The sequence below is a fragment of the Octopus bimaculoides genome, chromosome 14 (assembly GCF_001194135.2).
Source record: "Octopus bimaculoides isolate UCB-OBI-ISO-001 chromosome 14, ASM119413v2, whole genome shotgun sequence".
NCBI lineage: Eukaryota > Metazoa > Mollusca > Cephalopoda > Octopoda > Octopodidae > Octopus > Octopus bimaculoides.
Window position 1 is genome coordinate 9,498,348 of NC_068994.1, and position 8,428 is coordinate 9,506,775.

Below are 8,428 nucleotides of genomic sequence, written 5' to 3' on the forward strand. Positions count from 1 at the left end.
TATATACGTAATGATATTGATATAAAGTATATATGCATGTATATATATAAATATGTGTGTGTTGGTATATATATATATATATATATATATGTATGTATGTATGTATATATACATCTGTGTTAGTTAGGGGTTGAGAAACCAACTAAGGGATAGTAACTATCCAATATACTGCTGGTAGTGTACCCAATTGTTCATCCCTATGTGCAAGTTATTGCGTGGCAATCTCGCAACTGAGTGTCATATATGGGCGGAGGTAAACAGTGGCTTACCCTTGATCTATATGGCTTCACGATTACAACGATTAATAAGATACAATGGAAGATATTTTGATGAATAAAAGCTTTTCGTATGTAATTTATTAAACTATTAATTAAATCTTGAAATACGAAAGAAGTAAAAGTATGTCTGTTAAATAATTGAGTATTAAGAAAATCAATGTGAAATCGATATATTCATTTAATCTTCGTGACTATAAAACTAAATGTTCAAAACGCCCACATGCAACAAGGGGCAAGATGTAAATCAATTATAATGTATGATAATTATTTTCTGAACACTGACAAATAGATATATGAAATTTCACTGCATCTCATTCACAGTGAACGAAATCTATATCAGCTCTTTTAAACGAAATTTTCTTATGTAGCTGTTATGCTTCCTGGGAATTTAAAACTAGAAAATTCGGTGGTGTACTTATACAGACGTACTTATAATGCACTTAAAGGTAGAGAAATTCTGGAGCAATATAATTATTTGACCAATTGAGCTCTTATACGTTGTGGACAAGATGATTAATTCGCTTGTGCCAAGAAAGATATTTATCGTAAAGGAAATATGATATGAACGCCGTGTAAATGTAGATACAAAGAAAATTATATCAGAAGTTGACAATACGTGAACAATAATTCATATTTAATCAAAACTATCATTGAAAGATTTCTTCATTTATCAATTCGCCCATTAATCCGTTCATTTAGTCATTCCTCAAAGAATCTGTGTCGTCATCATATATTTTGCGAGTGTTGGGAGAACGACTAACTGCTGCTATACTCATCACTTATTTCTACACGTGACACAGTGGAACGGAAACACTCGTTTATCAATATTGCACCATAATTTCACGCATTACTGCTGATTGTAGATTGTGATAAGTACAATAGTAGAATTTACGACGTCCGTACAAGATAGATTATTTTGTCGATAATTAACTTTATTGAATATACGCAAAATGTTCTCAATGGCGCACGTATACATAGAACGGAACTTCGAGATTTATGCTAGTTATTTTTATTATCATGGCAAATGTGTCACATATTGGTTTCTTTGAAGTATATCGAGATCAATATTATTTAACAGGTCAGCTATTTGTTTAATAATTTAATTAACATTGCATTTGTTGTATTACCTGGTATTTATCAGTTTACGATATTCCACTATTTCGTAAAAGATGCCTGAATTGATAATCGAACATGTAATGCAAGTGCAGAGAAATATATAGAAAATTATATAATCTATCTATCTATCTATTGATCGATCGATCTATCTATCTCTCTATCTATACATGCATACATATAAACATACATACATATATATGTATGTATTTATACATTCATATATATGTATGTATATATACATATATATATATATATATATATGCACACATATACATACATACATAATTACAATTATATATTTGCGAGTGCATGTGTATGTGTGTGTCTGTGATCCTGTGCAAACATACACACACGCCAAATGACACACTCATACACAGATACGTTTAATGTGTAATAGAATCTTACTATAAGAAAACTCATACAAGCCGCAGAAAAGCTTGACGGTATGCAAAGGTTAAATCGATAGGCATATTCTAATACCCAATTTCGATCTTATCAACTTATTTTCGCTTTCAATTTTTTTTTGGATTTTGACTGAATTTTGTTTTGTTCCGCTTTTCCAATTTCAAATTTTGATTAAATAATCTTCGGATGGAAATTATGTTGAAAACGCAAATTCACATCGAATTCAAAATGCAATACATTTTACAAGAATTTTTTTTTTCTGACTGCTGAAATCAGCAGATCTTTGCAGAAAATGCTTTGCAGTAATTACGGGGTTTTTTGGCATTCGCATTTCTATATATTCTTTTACTAACAAAATTGTTGGCACGCCGGTCGAAATGCTTAACGTTCTGAGTTCAAATTCTGCTGAGGTCGACTTTGCATTCCATCCCTTTGGGGGCTGATAAATCAAGTATCAGTTCCGTACTGGGATCGATCTAATCGACTGGCCCCTCCTCAAAAATATCGGGCCTTATGCCTAGAGTAGAAAAGAATATATCTTTTTACCAAGGCAGTGAGCTGGCAGAAACGTTAGCACGTCGGACGAACTGATTACCGGTATTTCGTTTGTCTTTACGTTCTGAGTTCAAATTCTGCCGAGGTCGACTTTGCTTTTTAACCTTTGGAGGTTGATAAATTAAGTACCAGTTGCTTACTAATCTAATCGACTGCCCCTCCCCTAAAATTTGGGGCCTTATACCTAGAGTAGAAATAATATATTCTTTTATTTGTTTCAGCCAGTTGACCGCGGCCATGCTGGAATACCACCTTTAGTCGAGCAAATCAATCCCAGGTCTTATTCTCTCTAAGCCTAGTACTTATTCTATCGGTTCTTGTGCCGAACAGCTAAGTTACCGAAAACATCGAAAACTACCTTAGAGGTGAGACCCCAGGTTCGAAATTTCCTCAAGACACCTGATGAAGGCTGGAGGGTATATCAGCCGAAACGTTGTGTTAACAACAAACAAGATAACGACAAACTTCGTTTATCTTACTTTTGAAAAATGAAAGAAGTATAAAAAAAACGCAATATTTATGAGATGACCCAATATATATGTACATGAATAAATATATAATACATATTATAAATAAATAGTTAAATAAATGTTTATAAGAATGTATGCACTGTATATCTATGCGTATATTAACACACAATAGGTTACCTTCATCGAAAATCTAGGCTACAAATTCATTGTGCTGCCTCTTCATCTATAAATAAAAGATAAATTTTCTAATCTCACTTTTGTATAATTACATACGGACATATTTCAAGCATACACATACATGCAAGCATACTTAATACATACATATATGTATGCAGACATATATACATATATGTGTGTTTGTGTCTGTGTTAGTTTGTTCGTGTTTGTGTTTATGTGTGTATGTGTTTGTACGTGTTGGTCCGTATAATTGTTTATCACATCCATACCTTTGTTATATATGTGCGTAGATGTGTGTAAAATGCATATTCATCAATTATTTATCGTAATCGTTATTTGTGTAGCCTTTCCTTATTCTGTCTGTCTCCATTTGTTTATGTTAATCTTCATCTAAAATAAATACTATCTATTGCTCATAGTTCGCAATGCCATCCCCAGCAATTCAACAGATGTTGCACTGCGGATTTGTGTGCAATTATTATCTTCAATTTGACGTCATCAATGTGTGGCGCCACGTGTTTAATATTGACTTTGTAATACAATGGCTGCTAAAAGATTTCTTTGTTTCTTTTTGTAAAAATCACTTTGGAGTTAAAAATGGGCGACACTGACTACATGAAAAAAAGGAAAAACAACAATTAAATAGAACCGTCTCACAGACATACACAGACATACACGTGTGCATTCCGTCATATACAAAACAAATATGAGAGACAAGATAAAAAGAAAACGATATCCACACAAACCCTTATAAAAGTACATCCGTGTAGCTGAAGTAACTTGAAGACTGGTGGAGCAAATATATATTTGATATATTAAAAAAATCATGTACGTTCGAATGCATGCGTGGAGACAAAATAATAATAATAATAATAATAATAATAATAATAATAATAATAATAATAATAATAATAATAATAATAATAATAATAATAACAACAACAACAATAATAAATACCCTGATGAAGCACCAGGCAGTGGCTCTCGTGGATTCTGGTCTTAATTGATTGGAAGTGTTATGATGTACATGATGTTTTGTCTTGGTATAAAAGATGGGCTACAGCAAATAGTCTGCTCAATACCACAGATTTGCTTGTCAGTTGTTTGACTTTAACCAGTTGAGCATGTCCCTTGGTGGCTGACGATATGTGCATCTCTGATCATGAGCAGAAGTAGTGGGGGAGCACCATAGCCATGTGTTGAGAGAAATTCTTTGCGGTTTGAATAATTCACCTTTGAAAACATGGTTGTTTCATTCAACATCCTTAAACAACCCTCATTCGAAGACCATTTGAGCGGGATGAGCTATTCGACGTGAAGAAATTTCTAACTGGCTCTCCACCTGCGAGGTCATGCGCTGTTTATCTTGATATGATATCACTACATCACGCACATATGGTTGAGATGCATGTTCCTGATGTACCTTTATCAGTCGAGTAGTCATGATGGGTATATTGGGCGGCGTATATTTTACCTAAGTGACACTTTGATGGCATGCACTGCTATCTCACTCATTAATAATAATAATAATAATAATAATAATAATAATAATAATAATAATAATAATAATAATAATAATAATAATAATAACAACAACAACACCAGGCAAAATGCTTAGTGGCATTTGCTCCGTCTCTACGTTCAGAGTTCACATTCCATTGAGATCAAGTTTGCTTTTCATCCTTTCGGGGTCGATCAATTAATTAATCCAGTCCCTCAAATATTTATCGCCTTGTGCCTAAAGCAGTAACGTTTGTTAATACTGCTTGAAGATATCATATTTCTTTACAGCCCAAACAAACCCATTAATTAGGAGCGGTTGCTAATGAATGGTAACATAGTCTTAAACCACATATTATAGTATAATATTGAACCACGTGTATACGAACGATACAAACAAACAAAGATAAAGTTAAAACGGAAAATGTCCAGCAACGGACTATATTAAGATTTCTATTGTGGATGAAATATTGATTGCTCGAAAGGCTAGTGTAAATATTGTTGTTGTTCAGTCTCAAGGTCAACCAGACTAATGATCAAAAGAATTCTTATAATCAAAGGAATTCCAGTCACGAACATCCAATCTTTTTACTATATCTCAGACGATATTCCCCGCTGTTTACTTCCTGCTTTAGTGCAGCAGAATACATTAATTGAGGGATATTTGGGTGGTAATATTAGAAGACCATCAAATGATTAGATGCTTCGTCGTCTCCTCATGTTCGTGCAGTTTCGTGATTAGATGTCCAGTAAGAAGTAACTATTAACAATGGTTTCAAAATCTATGTCAGATAAGGAATCAAGTGCGTAGAATGAGAAACATTTAAAGTTATATCATATTTATGTGCATGTAAGTGTCGGGTTCAAATACTGAATAAAACACGTAAAATATTAACCATCCATTAAAAAAAAAATATATCGTATAGCATTCCAAGGTGGCGAGCTGACTGGTTCGTCACCGTGCCAGGTAAAATGCAGATTGGCATTTCATTTGCCATGACATTCTGAGTTCGAATTCCACCGTGGCTAAATTTACCTCTCATCCTTTCGTGCAAGAGGAAATAATAAAATGTGGACCATTTGAGTATTCGTTATTGATATAATTTGCTTATCCTTACCACAAGAAATGTCTGGCATAGGGCCTGTATATCCTAGCGGTGACCGCATGAGATCTTGTTACTTCAAGGAGTGACGATAGACTGAAAAATAGTTTCAGGAACTTTTCAGCTCTCCTCGTAATTTTTTATGCGTATATATATACAATATTGGTTGTTTTCAGTGACCAAGTACTGTGTGCTTTGCTGTGCATTTTAGATCGAATTTACTTTCCTTGATCAACTGAATTAGTTGATTGTTTGTGCACAACATACTGATCAGTTCTAGCCTTTTTTTGTTTCCGTGATTCAAAGAGAACAAAATATACATTATGCTGAAATGTGCGTTTTGCAGTGTTAATATAATTGTAGTGTTAATATAATTGAAGTTTGCCACAACAAATGCAATTTTCTCTATCAAAGAACTGTGTTCACATTAACATAACCAGCGTTAGCATACAGTATCCATTCACTTTTCTTAGAATGGGGGAATAGCTTTTGTAATTAACGAATATGACAGTGATGAAGGAGCAATCACACTAATGAAACATTCCAGGATAACGAAATATTTGCATGGAGACTATCTGAAGTCAAGTATATTTGCTCAATGTGTTCTGAGGACATTCTTAGAGATTTATTCCTGCCGTACTACCAGACAATCTTGTTGCGGTCAGATAAAGCGCATAGTAAATTTCCTGGCAAAAATGTACACAATTCTCTATTGATTTGGCAACATGCTTCGTAGAATATGTTCTATTCTGTTATTAAACTTACAGGAATTAAGTTTTCGCAAACTTTCTTCGCACATTACAGACGCGTTTTTTTTTTTCCTTCTACATTCGTGGGAAAGAATATAGAATGTATTTTCACTACATGAAATTATAAATCTTACATTTATTCCGTTCAGTGTATAAAGCATATGATGCGATATTATTTCTGTGTATTTTTGAAGGCTTTCATGCATGAGAGGCTTACATTGTCGTGTATTAGCTATACGTATCACCCAGAATCGTAAACATAACATCCATCCATATTAGTTTCAATCCATATTAGCTTCAATCCATATTGGCAACAATTTCGTGGGGAGGAATAAGTCGATTATATCAGCCCAAGTACTCAGTTGGTACTTATGTCATCGACCCCGAAAGGATGGCAAATTTCACCTCCGAATCATTTGAACACAAACTTAAACTCGGAATAAATGCCGATAGTACAAGAAATTCTGATAGTACAAGAAATTCTGATAGTACATCGCCTTACGATACTTCTATATTAAATTTAGTTTGATAAACTAATTTGTTAAAACTTTGGAGATACCTCGGTTTAAGAGAATATCAGAATATGTCTTAGCCATAACTGCGTTAGATTACAGCAAATTTAAGGAGCAGATGTCTGTCAGATTTTACTGAATGTGATCAAATCATAAATACACTAGAATTAGAATGATTACACGGAATTCGTGTGCCTGATTCATACCCTACCTGCAAAAAGATTTTTAAGGATGATATCCGGATTTAAAATGAAATATGGTATTATCAAAATGATACCTTCGACTATTCGTTCTATAAAATCTTAGCACGATACTTGATGAGCAATGGGAAAAAATACAACATGACAGCAGGATTTTGGAATGGCGAAGAAACAAGAAGATATCTTATTATTGTTATCCAATTGCATGTATAAAATTTTGGATATATGCATAGCTGTCTATTTTCAATTATTTTTAGATCTGTTTAGCCAAAGTGATATAGATCTGTTATAAAAATCTGTTTAGCTGTCTGCATAAAAATGGTGAAAGGCAAACTTAGTGAAATTTGAACCTAGAACGTAAACACTGACAAAAGTACTGCCAGGTATTTTGTCCAGCTTGCTAAGGATACTGTCAGCACGCCTTCTTCAATAATAATAATAATAAGAGACAATTCTAAGAAAGAAGGAAAATTAATTAAGTCTAGATAAGATGTAGAATTCCCTATTAACACGAATTTAAGAAAAGCCTGTTAAGATCTACAAATACTTTAAAAGCGCTAACCAAAATATTTGAACGAGGATTATCACACTTCTTGTCAAAAAATCTGATACTCTAAGATTATTGGCTTCGGTTGAGTACCGATTTCATGCGATTAGATGTGGAGGTACTCATGTACCTGAAAGATTAAGGGTGTTTGTTAAAAAAATGTTTTAAATAAAATAAAAGAACAAGTATATAATTGTGGTCGTTCGGACTATAATGAGAGACAATAGATCTTGAAGCATATCTACAAAACAGATACATTGTTGTAACCAGGATACAGAAATGTTGCACAAAATAACAATGCGGACAATGTATACTACAGGAAATCTCGATATTACTAAGGGGAAAATCATGTCTAAAGGAAATGAACTGTTTCCTTATCGATGTATCATTCCCAATAGATAACAATGTATTTCTTAAAGTATTGAAGAAATTATCCAAATATAAAGATAATAAGAATCAAAACTGCAAGCAATAATAATGGGTGTCATGGGAATAACATAATATGATATAACCAAATACATTTTATAAACGCACTATATATATATATATATATATATATATATATAGAGAGAGAGAGAGAGAGAGAGAGAGAGAGAGATATTAATATTTCTAAGTCTCTCTAAAGGAGACTAAGGCAGCGGTACTGGAAATTAATAATTATCGCCAAGCCAACATGGCAGTCCCAAATATAGGACGAATGCTGCCGCGGATTAGCTCCAAGAGGCCATCACCTCTGGCTAGCTACGTGATCTCCCCTGTTCGAAGGTTATAAAGGACACAGATTCGTGTGTCACATAGCTAGCTAGAGGCGATGGC